This window comes from Pinus tabuliformis, chromosome X (assembly GCF_031772625.1).
Source record: "Pinus tabuliformis cultivar Carrire ecotype Pingquan chromosome X, CPIR1, whole genome shotgun sequence".
Taxonomy (NCBI): Eukaryota; Viridiplantae; Streptophyta; class Pinopsida; order Pinales; family Pinaceae; genus Pinus; species Pinus tabuliformis.
In genome coordinates, this window is record NC_142308.1 from 628,412,919 (window position 1) to 628,429,448 (window position 16,530).

The following is a 16,530-nucleotide window of genomic DNA, read 5'->3' on the forward strand; positions in this document are numbered from 1 at the left end:
AAGGAAGAACCCTCAGCCTTAGATCAAAAGCTAGATGCTATTATCAATGGCATGCACAGTGTTATCACAAAATCACACACTGATGGCTGCCACTTAGCAAGATCTTATGTAACTATTTCAAACCAGGCTTTAGACTAAGGCTTAGCCTCCTTAGTCAGAGAGGGCTCTCTCACAGACTATGAATATGGATTAATGACAAGGAAAGATGGCTAACTCTTTAAACAACACATGAAAAATAAGCTGGTTGGACAAATATCAAATTAATCTCCATTGGGCTTATGGAGTCTCACACATCTCAGCAAACAAAAACACTATCTTTTCATGGAAATCAAGGCTCTTTACATCAGATGTTCAAACATACTTTACATAAAACACAGCTTGCAAAGCATACAGGAAGTCAGAGCATGAAACATGAATTCTAAGTGATTATGCTGTAACAAGACTGTAAAAGAACACTAAGAGAATAAACCACCATACATTTGAACAATATGATCTATTGAGAATCTTGAGAAGAAACAACAGCTGTTTGTATTACTGAAATCTGCTTTTATTACATAAACCAAAATAGACTTGTTCTTTATCAAAATCTCCAACCCCTATTACATCCAAGTTTGATCCATATATAGGAATACATGCTTAACCACCTCGAGCTTCCTCCTCCAGCATGAGGGGAGCATCGAAGGTTGCTATTAACTATCCTTATCTACTGTATAACTAATTCATTAATTACATGATTGCTGAACTGTAATTACAAACGGTCTTAATTTACTCAAAACTCAAAATCTGTCCTCCTCGTAGCATGATGCTTTTCTGACTCTTGACACATGTCCTCTATCTGTTTTGGTTGAGGTATCTTGGAGGAGAATACATTGAACGAGTTGGCTTTGGATTCTAGTTGCGCAGATGGCTCATTAATTAACCAAGAGAAGTGCTCTATTTTTACGGTCCCTGTCTCCCATCATTCTTCATCACTTAAAGAACATGTCCTCTGCTCTCTAATTCTTCATAAACAACGCATATCACCATACTCTCCAATGAGCTGGAAGCCTTGTGAGCTGAACAAGTGTACAAACAAAAATCTCTGATAACCTTAATAGGAACCCTAACAATTCGGTCATAAAGTACCTTTAACGAGACTTGAGCTAGAAACAAAATATTTCACCTTTTCCAAAATGCACATCTGTCATTCTCTGAATAGCTAGGAGAGTCTTTTATGGTCTCCCTTATGTTCTTGAAGCATTTCCTTCAAAAATTTGCTGATCTCATCATTAAACTGTATGTCTGCGTTCAAAAACAAAACCTACAGCAGTTTCGTAGCGCGCTACGAAACTGCTGTGTAATTTCAAAAACATAACTTCAACCCAAAATCCTTATCAACTGAATATTGCCAGTGGAATTTGCAGTCACCATTATTTTTTATTTCCTTCTCCAGCATACACTTGAAACAAACTAACCACTATTATCTTCCATTCCTTGACTAGATATAGGGTCTTCAAATCCAAATCTATGTGATCCCATAGGCATAGGCAGAGATTTGTAGTAGGCAAAAACAGAATTGATCTTTGAACCACATGCAATATATCCATCCATGACAGAAAATCCCACAACAATCTTCTCATTGGTATGACCAGTACAGGTCAGAGTATAATCATTATTGGATAACCCAGAAGGATTGGCTTTTGTAAAATCCCACAACTTGAGTGTGTTATCTGTAGATGCAGAAATTTCACTCTCTCTATTGCTAAATTCCAGTGTTCCTCTGTTTCTCATCTTTAACAAAGTGAAGAGCACTAACAACACTGACAGAATATGCAATTGAACTTCTATCTGATATTTCGTTTGATGAGGAAGCGAATTGTTGTTGAGTGCTCAGCATCTTGAAATCACAGCCGTTTTTCCTTGACTGGTAAATATTCCACAACCTTTGTATAAAAGAATAAATCACTGTTACTTGGCTTGTCCCTTCTTGGTCATTCTCTGCAAGGACTTTTATAACTCGGACAAAGCATTCAAAATTTTTTAAAGTTTCTTAGATGCAGAATTACATGAGAAGGCTTTTGCTGATCTCCTTTAACCAATTCCAAGGCCAGTAACTCATCCCATGGAACATCCCATTGTATTTTACAAGGCTTTGTAAGTGTCTTGTTCGATGATGAGCACTGAACCATTAAGTCACGCCTTTTTGTGATCAACAGAATCAAACGATGAGGTAAATCAAAGTGCTCCTCATAAGAATCTGACCACGCGAATTTTGAAGGTTCTTTGAAAATCTCAGTGCATCCAAAATGTCTACTTACTTCTGCAAGGTGAGGTACCATCTGTCCACGTGCTGCCCTTTCATCATAAACCTCGAGCAGACCATTTCCCCGGATTGCACGCGGGAGCCTGATCCTATAATAAGACCTGTAATCTCCTTATAGAAATGTACAAGTGAATCAAGGTCCTTTAATCCACGATAGCGCACCGTTGATGTCTGGTTTTGTAGAAAGAGAGATGGAAAACTATGAACTCCATTTCTCGAAAGAACACTGGGCATTAGAACAGACTCCTCTACAGCTACATGGTAAATCTTTGGAAATGTTGAGGATAGGTCAACATATAAAAATCGACACAACTTTGAAAATGTACACCATGAAGCATGAAACAGCACCACCATGTGGGCATTATGATAACGTAGCATCTCCAATTACCGCCACGACATGTCCTCTTTTCCTCAATGCTTGCACCAAGTCAGCAAGCATTATACGCAGCAGGTGCAGCATACGGCATCATACACCCGTCAGCTTCAAAATCTTGTGATGCTCTCCACTGCATCTCATTGATAGTAGAAACTTGTCGAGATGGTTTCTTCTTCTTCTTTCTTGCTGGCTATTGTGGCTGGTTAACAGGTGGCTTCATTTCAGTAATAATTTCCTTCACATTTGGCATGTCAGATCTAGAAGGAGCTGTCTGTGCGTCCTTTGCACATCCTGAAAGAGAAGGAGACGGAACTTTGGACCTGGGACACCTGGCAGACTCCATATCTTGAACTTGTAGAAAGCTGCCAGCATTTTCTGCAATGCTGGTGTTGGTCTCTAAAATTCGATTTATGGTATCACGAAGAGTCTTATTTGGCAAGAGATCATCTGCAAGAATGTTTGTTGCTCCACATACGCGCCTGGACTTTGATATGATATGGTCCCTAATGCATTTGTCACAGTAGCTTTTGAAACAGCATTTGCTGGTCAGTACAGCATCTTTCATTACTTCATTGCATAAAGGGCAATGCAATTCAGGTGGCAGTTCACCAACAGAACGGGTAGGTGGGAACCCCTCAACTTCCTTATCAAAAACAGCTATGTTAGGCCTCAAAACTGCAACTGCCCCGCTTAGCAATACATAAGAGTCATCAGGAGTAGCAACAAGCATTGATTTGGGAAATCTTTTTCCCAATTCAAAAATATTACAATAGAAGGAACCCCTGTTCTAACCCCTGACATGAGAGCTTCCCTTACACTTGCAACAGTGCCAAAATAAATGATGTGATATCTACAGTCTAATCCCTTGTTTATTCCACTGATTACCACCGGAGGCTTCTTCCAAAGAAAGAGTGTTCCAGATAATCCCAATGAAACACCATCTGCTGGGGTACTAAAAACCTTATAAGCTGACAACTGTTGATGCGAACCCAATGAATTTTGATAAACATGACAGATGGAAAAGAATGGTTGTGAATGCGAACAAATCCCCAATTTCGTAGCGCAGCCAGTGCGAAATCAGTGTTTTTCGCTACGAAATCACTAAAACAGGCTGCGCTGCGAAACTGCTAAAGGATTTATGCACTGCGAAAACACTTTGTCCTTAAGCTAGACTGAAAATTTTGGCAACAGAATTTTCAGTGATAACAGTGGCTCCACTTGGGATAGTGTGCCCTTGTGGTACACTAAGAACCTGCAGTTCCAGTGCCTTATAAAATTTATTTGACAAACAAAAATTTTCTTGACCAGCATGACTGTAGGAGAAAGAAAGCTACTTCTACTGAAAAATGCTCAGTTGACCTTGAGCTTATTTTGCATTTACGTCTACCTACCTACCCTAACAATTTCAACTTCTTTCTGCTCAATCAATATGAAATTTCCAATGTAGCCAATCCTCTGTTTTATCTGATATTTGAATTTTTTGACTGCATCGGAGTTCAGAGCCACAATGATATTGTGATGACCACTGCCACTGAAATTGCCTCTGATCTTTATAGAAGAATTGAAAAACTTGAGAGTAAAATTCTTCCATGTAGTCAGCTACAGGATCCCAGAATATATGATCAGCTTGATGATTCTTGTAACTTTCAGGTTGTGCAAACTGATCTTCAACAACAATGTACAGCTCCTTAAACGTGAAAGAGAAAGGAAGTGGCACTCTCTCCTTGTGTTCTGTCATAGAAAGCTTCTGAAAATAATGATCATGATAACACTCTTCATTTTCAGGCCACTGATTCTCAACCACACAAGACCCCTTTGATGTGCTATCCAATCTGCTATTTGACAAGCTATCCAACTGCTTTTCTGAATCATTCCAACAAACAATGGAATTTTCCTCATTATTATCATCATTCTTTGGTGTAAGCTGCTGCAAGAAATTACAAAAATGAACAATCTTTTCCTCTGCCTGAGGGTTGTAGAAGCTGTCTTCCAGCACTTCTTCTTGCTGTGTGCAATCGATTTCATACTCATGATGATCTGAAGCCTGACAAATCTGCTGCATCTCTACATCAATATCAAGGGATGAAACATGGTTTTCACAAGTGAACCCCTGCTGATCTTCATGCTGTGTTTCATGGGATGTTATATCTTCTCCTTGGTGCTGGAATGCATTGTTATGAAGAGCCTCTAAAATTTCTTCATCCGTGAATTCATCATCATCATAACCATCCTCTAAATACTTAATAAGACTTAAAGAATGTCTACAACAATCTTTAAGCATCAATAAGGAAGGATAACCTTCTGTATACATTTCACAGAATTCATCATGAAAATCAGCAAGAGAAGATAATGAACCATTCTCCAAACTTTTATACCAAGACCATGCTTTTCCTTCTAAAGTGGCCATAAACATCCTCATGAGACAATCCTCAGGGAAATGAACCTTAAGACTGCGTACATGCATATGAAACCTAACCAAATGAAGAGCAGCATCATCCTTCTTTTCATTTTTGAATATTGGAAGATCCTCTAACCAATCAACCTTTGGCATGGGATTTGGAAAACCAGGGATATGAGACCGATCCATAGGAGCATACCTGGCATTCATTCTTGCAGTAGAATCCATCTTGAAACTTCATCAAGCTACTGATCTTCTAGCAGTGGAGTCACCTTCCAATTTCTAATTCGATGTGTGGAGTCGCCAAAGTAGTTTTGCAGCCTCAAAAACCTTCTGAGCTCCTGCTACCTTCAGAAGTTCAGCTTCATGATTTCGGGAATGAATAATCTTCAGGCTCCCGGCAGACGCACCAAAATGTTATCACAAAATCACACACTGATGGCTGCCACTTAGCAAGATCTTATGTAACTATTTCAAACCAGGCTTTAGACTAAGGCTTAGCCTCCTTAGTCAGAGAGGGCTCTCTCACAGACTATGAATATGGATTAATGACAAGGAAAGATGGCTAACTCTTTAAACAACACATGAAAAATAAGCTGGTTGGACAAATATCAAATTAATCTCCATTGGGCTTATGGAGTCTCAAACATCTCAACAAACAAAAACACTATCTTTTCATGGAAATCAAGGCTCTTTACATCAGATGTTCAAACATACTTTACATAAAACACAGCTTGCAAAGCATACAGGAAGTCAGAGCATGAAACATGAATTCTGAGTGATTATGCTGTAACAAGACTGTAAAAGAACACTAAGAGAATAAACCACCATACATTTGAACAATATGATCTATTGAGAATCTTGAGAAGAAACAACAGCTGTTTGTATTACTGAAATCTGCTTTTCTTACATAAACCAAAATAGACTTGTTCTTTATCAAAATCTCCAACCCCTATTACATCCAAGTTTGATCCATATATAGGAATACATGCTTAACCACCTCGAGCTTCCTCCTCCAGCATGAGGGGAGCATCGAAGGTTGCTATTAACTATCCTTATCTACTGTATAACTAATTCATTAATTACATGATTGCTGAACTGTAATTACAAATGGTCTTAATTTACTCAAAACTCAAAATCTGTCCTCCTCGTAGCATGATGCTTTTCTGACTCTTGACACATGTCCTCTATCTGTTTTGGTTGAGGTATCTTGGAGGAGAATACACTGAACGAGCTGGCTTTGGATTCTAGTTGCGCAGATGGCTCATTAATTAACCAAGAGAAGTGCTCTGTTTTTACGGTCCCTGTCTCCCATCATTCTTCATCACTTAAAGAACATGTCCCCTGCTCTCTAATTCTTCATAAACAACGCATATCACCATACTCTCCAATGAGCTGGAAGCCTTGTGAGCTGAACAAGTGTACAAACAAAAATCTCCGATAACCTTAACAGGAACCCTAACAATTCGGTCATAAAGTACCTTTAACGAGACTTGAGCTAGAAACAAAATATTTCACCTTTTCCAATATGCACATCTGTCATTCTCTGAATAGCTAGGAGAGTCTTTTATGGTCTCCCTTATGTTCTTGAGGCATTTCCTTCAAAAATTTGCTGATCTCATCATTAAACTGTATGTCTGCGTTCAAAAACAAAACCTACAGCAGTTTCGTAGCGCGCTACGAAACTGCTGTGTAATTTCAAAAACATAACTTCAACCCAAAATCCTTATCAACTGAATATTGCCAGTGGAATTTGCAGTCACCATTATTTTTGATTTCCTTCTCCAGCATACACTTGAAACAAACTAACCACTATTATCTTCCATTCCTTGACTAGATATAGGGTCTTCAAATCCAAATCTATGTGATCCCATAGGCATAGGCAGAGATTTGTAGTAGGCAAAAACAGAATTGATCTTTGAACCACATGCAATATATCCATCCATGACAGAAAATCCCACAACAATCTTCTCATTGTTATGACCAGTATAGGTCAGAGTATAAGCATTATTGGATAACCCAGAAGGATTGGCTTTTGTAAAATCCCACAACTTGAGTGTGTTATCTGTAGATGCAGAAATTTCACTCTCTCTATTGCTAAATTCCAGCGTTCCTCTGTTTCTCATCTTTAACAAAGTGAAGAGCACTAACAACACTGACAGAATCTGCAATTGAACTTCTATCTGATATTCCGTTTGATGAGGAAGCGAATTGTTGTTGAGTGCTCAGCATCTTGAAATCACAGCCATTTTTCCTTGACTGGTAAATATTCCACAACCTTTGTATAAAAGAATAAATCACTGTTACTTGGCTTGTCCCTTCTTGGTCATTCTCTGCAAGGACTTTTATAACTCGGACAAAGCATTCAAATTTTTTTAAAGTTTCTTAGATGCAGAATTACATGAGAAGGCTTTTGCTGATCTCATTTAACCAATTCCAAGGCCAGTAACTCATCCCATGGAACATCCCATTGTATTTTACAAGGCTTTGTAAGTGTCTTGTTTGATGATGAGCACTGAACCATTAAGTCACGCCTTTTTGTGATCAACAGAATCAAACGATGAGGTAAATCAAAGTGCTCCTCCTCATAAGAATCTGACCACGCGAATTTTGAAGGTTCTTTGAAAATCTCAGTGCATCCAAAATGTCTACTTACTTCTGCAAGGTGAGGTACCATCTGTCCACGTGCTGCCCTTTCATCATAAACCTCGAGCAGACCATTTCCCCGGATTGCACGCGGGAGCCTGATCCTGTAATAAGACCTGTAATCTCCTTATAGAAATGTACAAGTGAATCAAGGTCCTTTAATCCACAATAGCGCACCGTTGATGTCTGGTTTTGTAGAAAGAGAGATGGAAAACTATGAACTCCATTTCTCGAAAGAACACTGGGCATTAGAACAGACTCCTCTACAGCTACATGGTAAATCTTTGGAAACGTTGAGGATAGGTCAACATATAAAAATCGACACAACTTTGAAAATGTACACCATGAAGCATGAAACAGCACCGCCATGTGGGCATTATGATAGCGTAGCATCTCCAATTACCGCCACGACATGTCCTCTTTTCCTCAATGCTTGCACCAAGTCAGCAAGCATTATACGCAGCAGGTGCAGCATACGGCATCATACACCCGTCAGCTTCAAAATCTTGTGATGCTCTCCACTGCATCTCATTGATAGTAGAAACTTGTCGAGATGGTTTCTTCTTCTTCTTTCTTGCTGGCTATTGTGGCTGGTTAATAGGTAGCTTCATTTCAGTAATAATTTCCTTCACATTGGCATGTCAGATCTAGAAGGAACTGTCTATGCGTCCTTTGCACATCCTGAAAGAGAAGGAGACGGAACTTTGGACCTGGGACACCTGGCAGACTCCATATCTTGAACTTGTAGAAAGCTGCCAGCATTTTCTGCAATGCTGGTGTTGGTCTCTAAAATTCGATTTATGGTATCATGAAGAGTCTTATTTGGCAAGAGATCATCTGCAAGAATGTTTGTTGCTCCACATACGCGCCTGGACTTTGATATGATATGGTCCCTAATGCATTTGTCACAGTAGCTTTTGAAACAGCATTTGCTAGTCAGTACAGCATCTTTCATTACTTCATTGCATAAAGGGCAATGCAATTCAGGTGGCAGTTCACCAACAGAACGGGTAGGTGGGAACCCCTCAACTTCCTTATCAAAAACAGCTGCGTTAGGCCTCAAAACTGCAACTGCCCCACTTAGCAATACATAAGAGTCATCAGGAGTAGCAACAAGCATTGATTTGGGAAATCTTTTTCCCAATTCAAAAATATTACAATAGAAGGAACCCCTGTTCTAACCCATGACATGAGAGCTTCCCTTACACTTGCAACAGTGCCAAAATAAATGATGTGATATCTACAGTCTAATCCCTTGTTTATTCCACTAATTACCACCGGAGGTTTCTTCCAAAGAAAGAGTGTTCCAGATAATCCCAATGAAACACCATCTGCTGGGGTACTAAAAACCTTATAAGCTGACAACTGTTGATGCGAACCCAATGAATTTTGATAAACATGACAGATGGAAAAGAATGGTTGTGAATGCGAACAAATCCCCAATTTCGTAGCGCAGCCAGTGCGAAATCGGTGTTTTTCGCTACGAAATCACTAAAACAGGTTGTGCTGCGAAACTGCTAAAGGATTTATGCGCTGCGAAAACACTTTGTCCTTAAGCTAGACTGAAAATTTTGGCAACAGAATTTTCAGTGATAACACACAGGCTGGGAGACAGAGTAGAGAGTGTTGAGAGGAAATCATCATGGGAAGGACAACAGCCCAATACCATAAGGAACCCAAATTTCAGGAAAACTCAGAACTCAAACGCTGGTAGATCTAGCCCAGACCGTGATATAAGGCCTCCTTTCCAAGAAAACTATACAGAAGCATCCACATCTAGTGATGCCATAGACGACACTCACATGAACTTGGTGGATTTGAAGGGTGAGCAACAAATTTTCCTAACCCAAGAAGACCAAGATGACCATGAGATAAATCAATTTCAGACCCAGTCAGGTGAGTCTTTTGACTTCAAACAAGGTTATGATTCAGCTGTTTATGAAGTGCACAAACAATATAAAATGAGAACTAGAACAATTGATGTAACCGAGCCCATTAAACAGAAGGAATCAAAGCAGCCCAAGAAGATTAAGGACAGAGCTGCTTCCACAGAACCGACCAAACAAACAATCCCAGATTCGAAAGAAGTCACAATAGAGGATATAACAGACACACCAGACATGCAGCCCTCTAATGATCAGCCTCTGCTACCTTCGTCCTTAAAGGAAAATGTAAATAGCACTCCTAAAAGCCTTCCCAAAACAGAAATACTACAAGGTATCACTCACCATAACACTGATAATCAAGAGGAAAACGCAAAAAATACACTTGAAAAGGGGAAATCTGCTATCGCCAACACAAAGACTCCATTGGAGAAACCATTCAACTTGGAAGCAGAAATAAGCAAACTTAAGATTTCCATCCCCTTATCTGAACTTGCAAAGCATGATGTGTATAGGCAACAAATCCAAAGATCACTGCAAATGCCAGAGAATAGGGATGATGTGAATGTTTTAGATGATACACCTGAGTTGCTTTTTGGTCCAGAAGTTGATGGCAAATCAGCACATGGAGCTGTTCTACCCTTTTATGTCAGTCTGCACATACATGATAAAGTTTTACATAATGCAATGTTTGACTCAGGTGCCTCACACAACCTTATGCCCAAAGCTGTAATGGAGAAGCTAAACCTTGATGTAACAAGACCATACAAAGATATATTCTCCTTTGACTCAAGTCAAGTCAAATGTTTAGGCCTCATCAAAGACTTGTGTGTCTCCTTAGTCCAATACCCAAACAAGACAATCCTCATGGATGTGGTGGTTGCTGACATACCACCAAAGTATGGCATGCTGTTGTCAAGATCTTGGGGGGCAAAACTCCAAGGATCTCTCTAATTAGACCTCTCCTATGCCACTATTTTAGTCTTTGGGCAACCAAAGAGACTGTATAGAGAAACACTGATGAAGTATGTGGTAAGTAGTGAGGAAAAGCCCCAGAATTTCCCTATCTATTCAATCCATTCTGATATGGATTCTTTTATTTTGTTTAATGATGAAACAAGTCCTCCAACTAATGAGAGGCCTTTGCCTTTAGAACAAGAAACATGCATCAATCAAGAATTGGTTGCCCATACCCAGGAAACTGTCAAAACAGTCAGTGCAACAAGCATACAAGAAGAACCACATGAAGCACAAAACCTAGGTCTGCCCAATCCTAAAATGACTGAAACTCTTAATATTAACCACAAGCAAGAAATCACATGGTATTTGGAGTTTGATGGTTCTGTTAATAAGCTAGGAGCAGGGGCAGGAATATGGATTCACAATACACATAATAGCCATGCAGAGGGTCATGCTTACAGACTTAACTTCAGATGTACCAACAACATGGCAGAGTATGAAGCTCTCCTTTTAGGCCTTAAACTGCTCAAAGCTCTGGGAGCTGCAAAGGTGTCCATTCTAGGTGACTCTGATTTAATCATACAACAAATGAAGGGCAACTTTGTTACCAATGATAGAAGGCTAAGAGCTTATAGGAATGTTGCCACTGCAATACTTGATACCTTCACTGAATCCAAACTTGCTAAGATTTCTAGGAGAAATAACATGCATGCTCACAGCCTAGCTACTTTTGCTAGCACTTGCAAGTTTCCTTTTGAGCCTAATCACCACTTTACTGCTGAGATAAAGCACAGGCCTGCTGTCCCTAACAATGTTAAGGATTGGCAAGTGTTTGAGGATGATGCTCAAATCAACAATTTTCTTACCTTACAGCATGAGTTTTCAGGCCTAAACATTGATGAGGATACCATGGAGGACCCACAACAACAAGCATTAAACGAAAATCAGCAAGCTGTAACAGCTGTAACAGCCAGACAGATCCTAAGCCCAACAATTTTTGACAATGCAAACATTGAAGAGCTGAAACAAATGCATTTGGAGGAAATAGATAAAACAGAGGCCGAAATTATTAATCTAAAGGACAATTTTCTCCCGGTTGGCCTCACTCCATTAGAAGATATGTTTGATGCTAATGATGTCCCTAAAAAGCCTAAAATGCAGCCTATAAACACTGCCATAGAGGAATACAACATTGGGACAGCAGAGAAGCCCAAAATGATCAAACTGTCTAAGTCTTTGCCTCCTGATCAAAAACCAAAGTATGTGGATTTGTTCAAAGAATTCCAAGATGTATTTGCTTGGAGTTATGAGGACTTGAAGTCCTATGACACCTCAATTATTCAACATACCATTCCCTTAAAGCCAAATCAAAAGCCCTTCAAACAGAAACTGAGGAGAATCAATCATGTGCTTCTCCCTTTGATTGAGACAGAAGTGCAAAGAATGTTTGAATCAGGTATCGTAGCACCCATTAGATTTTCTGAATGGGTATCCAATCTTGTTCCCACAAGAAAGAAAACAGGTGAGATTAGGCTTTGTGTAGATTTGAGAAACCTAAACCAAGTCTCCCTTAAAGACCACTACCCATTGCCCAAAATGGACCACATCCTACAAAGAGTAGTGGGGTCATCTAGAATCTCTTTGCTAGATGGCTTTTCAGGTTTTAATCAAATACTGGTTCACCCAGATGATCAAGACAAGACAACCTTTACAACACCGTGGGGAACATTTAAATATGTGAAAATGCCTTTCGGCCTAAAGAATGCAGGTGCCACCTTTCAAAGGGCCATGGACATTGCATTTGCCAAGGAAATCCATGATTTCTTGGTTGTCTATCTTGATGATCTTACCCCTTTCTCCAAATCTGATCAAGAGCACCTAAGACATTTGAGACAAGTGTTCCTAACATGTAGGAAATATGGCATTTCCTTGAACCCCAAGAAGTCTTTATTTGGCCTTGAAGAAGGCAAATTACTTGGACATATCATTTCAAAAGACGGGATTAGAATTGATCCGAAAAGGATCCAAGCCATTCTCCAAATCCCATATCCAAGAAACATAAAAGAGCTGCAAGCATTCCTAGGAAAGATCAATTTCCTAAGAAGATTTATCCCAAATCTAGCCGAGCTGATAAGACTGTTGAGCAACATGTTAAAAAAAGATGCCAAGGTAAAATGGTCTCTTGAAACCAAGCAAGCATTTGAGAGTATCAGAGTTGCCTTAACTCAAGCCCCAGTCCTCACAAGTCCTCAATTTGATAGGGACTTTATCATATTTTCATTTGCATCTGATAATACCATAGCTGTTGTCCTATTGCAAAAGGATGACCAAGGAAATGAAAGGCCAATTGCTTTTTTCAGCCGAGCCTTAAGAGATGCCCCTTTGAAGTACCAAATCATGGAGAAGCAGGCCTATGCCCTTGTTAAAGCAATCAAAGACTTCAGAATTTACATTTTATATTCACATGTGATTGCTTATGTGCCAAATGCTATTGTAAAAGACATATTAACCCAAGAAGGATTAGAGGGAAAAAGAGGCAAGTGGATTGCTAACATTCTTGAGTATGACATAGAGATAAAACCAACCAAGCTCATAAAGGGACAAGGTTTAGCCAAACTGATGTCCGAAACAAACTTTCAAGTCTTAGACATTTACCAACTGGACAATGAATAGGAGCTAGCGACTCCACAGATCAGTGAAACCTTTCTGCAATCCCCATGGTATGCTGATATATGCTTTGTATTGTTAACCTGTTTGCTCCCCCAGGATTGTCCAGAACTAAGAAAAGATTTTTAAAAATGAAGGCTTTAAAGTTTTGTGTCTTAGATGGTGCTTTATTTTGGAAGAATCATGAGGGCATATTGCTTAATTGTTTGACCATGTATGAAACTAATAATGTCATGAGAGAATTCCATGTAGAGGACTGTGGAGGACATCTATATTGGAAGTCCACTGCTGATAAAATTTTAAGGGCTGGTTTCTATTGGCCCTCTTTGTTTGCAGATGTAAAGAAGTTTGCTATTTCATGTCACAAATGCCAAATCTTTGAGGGCAAAAGAAATCTGTTGCCCTTGCCTCTTAAGCCCATCTCAACCGAAAAGCCTTTTCAACAATGGGGTCTTGACTTCATTGGAGAAATCCATCCCTCTTCCTCAGGCCAACATAAGTGGATTTTAACAGCCACCGACTATTTCACCAAGTGGATTGAAGCCATCCCATGTAGGCAAGCCAATGACTCCACCATTATCCAATTCCTTGAGTGCAATATCCTGTCCAGATTTGGCTGCCCTGAGAAGATCATCACTGACAATGCCGCTGCTTTCAAATCCAAAAAGATGATCAATTTTTGCCATAAATTCCATATCACTTTAGGCCATTCCACAGCTTATTACCCTCAAGGTAATGGCTTAGCCGAGTCATCTAACAAGAGCCTGATCAGTATTATCAAGAAGATCTTAGAAGAAAACAAGAAGAACTGGCATAAAAAGCTCATAAATGCCCTATGGGCAGACAGACTTTCAACAAAGAGATCCATTGGGATGAGCCCTTATGAGCTGGTGTATGGCATGGAGGCCAGATTTCCATCTTCCTTGGGTATTCCTATCATCAAGCTGCTACAAGAAATCCAAGCTGAACCAAATGATGTTCAAAGAAGAATTAACCAGACCATTCATCTTCAGTAAACCAGAGAGCAAGTGTATGTCAGAGCTCAAATTGTGCAAGAGAGGCTGAAGAAAGCATTTGACAAAAAGACTAAGGCTGAGGATTTCTACATTGGCGACAAAATTCTAAGGTGGGACTCACGAAGGGAAGATAAGGAAAAGCATGCCAAGTTTGATTTTCTTTGGAAAGGCCCATTTGTTATCAGCGTTGTGCAGGGCAATAACACGTATTTTCTCAAATCTATAGATGACAGCACAGTGGAAGACGGCCCTGTAAATGGCCGAATGCTGAAGCATTATCATGATCCCTTTTGTTGAACATAACGCAACTTTGTATATATCTCTTTGTACATTGATATTTGTATATATCAGCACTTTTGTTTTTATTTTGTATAAACAGTCTGATTGTTAGAGGAGCAACAACAAAGTTTGTGAAGACACATCCAATGCAAGTCCTCTATTTTTAAGCTCTGTCTCTGCAGTAATCTCAGCAGAGCAGCACTGTCATATCACAGTGATTTATGTTAAATAGAAACTGTTTGCAGCTTGTAGTCTTCAAGGCAACAGTATCAAGAAGAAAGGAGGATTTTCAGTTTACTTCAGCACCCTTTCAAAGACAAGAAAAGAAGAGCTCCAGTTTTATTCCCTTTTTTGTGTTTATTTCACAAGGCAATGCTCAAGCAAAATTGTATGCAATATCAAGCACGCAGAAGAAAGCAGGCGATGCTTTATTTTTCATAGTGTTTCAATTAAGGAGGATTGTTGCATTCAGAAGTTAAAGTTCTAGTCATTCAGTAGTTAGCACAGAAGAAATTTTCAATTAACAGCAACTACAGAGGATCAAGGCATTCTGACCTACTGTTCTTGGCTTGTCACAAGGAAAAGCCATCCCCAAGTGGAGCCACTGTTAGCCTCCTGCTACAGCAGGTTAATCATCTTTCATGATCGACATTTTTACATGCCAAATATGTCGTACTTTGCATGCTGCAATGTTCCATATTTGCTGCAGAGGCCAAAGAAGTGTCCATGAGAGTGTGCTAGTCTAAGTGCCACTACTGTGTTCCATTTTTGATGAGTTGATCCATTTTGATGAGTTTTCAGCTAAGGGAGGTCCAAACAGCTTAATCTTGGTCTCCCTAGATTTCAATTTCCTGTTTTAGAATATAGAGAATAAACATCTGTCCAAACTGTTTAATCTTGGCAGATCTGTAAATAGGTAGAGAAACAAGGGTGCTCAACAGCTTGATCTGAGCCCCTGGATGCAATAAGTGTAGTTGTAGATAGGAGGACAGCAATAAGAAAAGAATGAAAAGCTGGGTATGCCAGTTCTAATGCACCCAAACCAAAAAGAAGAGAAAAAGCTAGGTGAGTAGGTCAGGTAGGTAGCTTTGTGGTTGCAGAATCATGGCTTGTGATCCATTTCATATTGTCAAGTGTTATATCTATCATATCACAAGTTGAAGGCAGTTGTTCAGTTGGAGGACTTCAAGCGAGGCATGTCTAACTTCCCCTTCTTCCTCTTTCCCCAAATCACTCATTAATTTCCCCTAAAAGAGGTCAAGATCTGCTTGATACCTCTTAATTTCATCATTCGCCATATCATTTGCCTTAGTGAAGATCTTCTTCACTCAAGGAATGTTCACACTTCTTCTATCAGTCATTTTCCCCCATTGATAGCCTAAGACATCATTCTTAGCGCTTTTTCTCATCATTATCATATTAACTACTAACTTTATTATGTAACTCCCTATCTCTTTACCCCTCCCCTACTAAAACTATGTATATAACTCCCCTATATACTTATCCCCTCCCTCTGGTTGAAAAATAACCATAAGTTCGCTTGGGAATTGCTAAGTTTACCTGAAACTTAGCAAGAACCCTCATTGCCCCCCCAAACCATCTTCTAAATGCATTTGGACTTCTTCCATTTGCATAAAAACCCTTCCTCCGATGTAAAAATCCCTTCATTAACCTTGTTGTTACCTTTTTCAAGGCAAAAACCCTCCTCCGATCGGAGAGGCTTTCCCCCGATCGCAATGTCCCTTGTCCGATTACATATACATTCTTCTGATCCCTTTGGATCCCCCTCCGAAGCGATATCGCTGTCGGGAGGTGCCCCCATCATATTTCCCTATATATATATATATATATATATATATATATATATATATATATATATATATATATATATATATATCTCCGCATTTTTGTAAAAAACCTGCTTTATCGTATTAAACTAAAGTTTTTCATAAAACTTAGTTATAACGTAAACCCCGCTTTATCGCATATCGCATCGCATTATA

General features: G+C 39.4%; 2 pseudogenes; both read right to left on the bottom strand.

The window, feature by feature from the left end:
- Positions 1–1,449: 1,449 nt before the first annotated feature.
- On the bottom strand, positions 1,450–1,770 carry LOC149141571 (protein SUPPRESSOR OF PHYA-105 1 pseudogene; annotated as a pseudogene).
- Positions 1,771–2,730: 960 nt separating this feature from the next.
- LOC149141572 (uncharacterized) lies at positions 2,731–8,091 on the bottom strand (annotated as a pseudogene).
- Between the last annotated feature and the right edge of the window lie 8,439 nt (positions 8,092–16,530).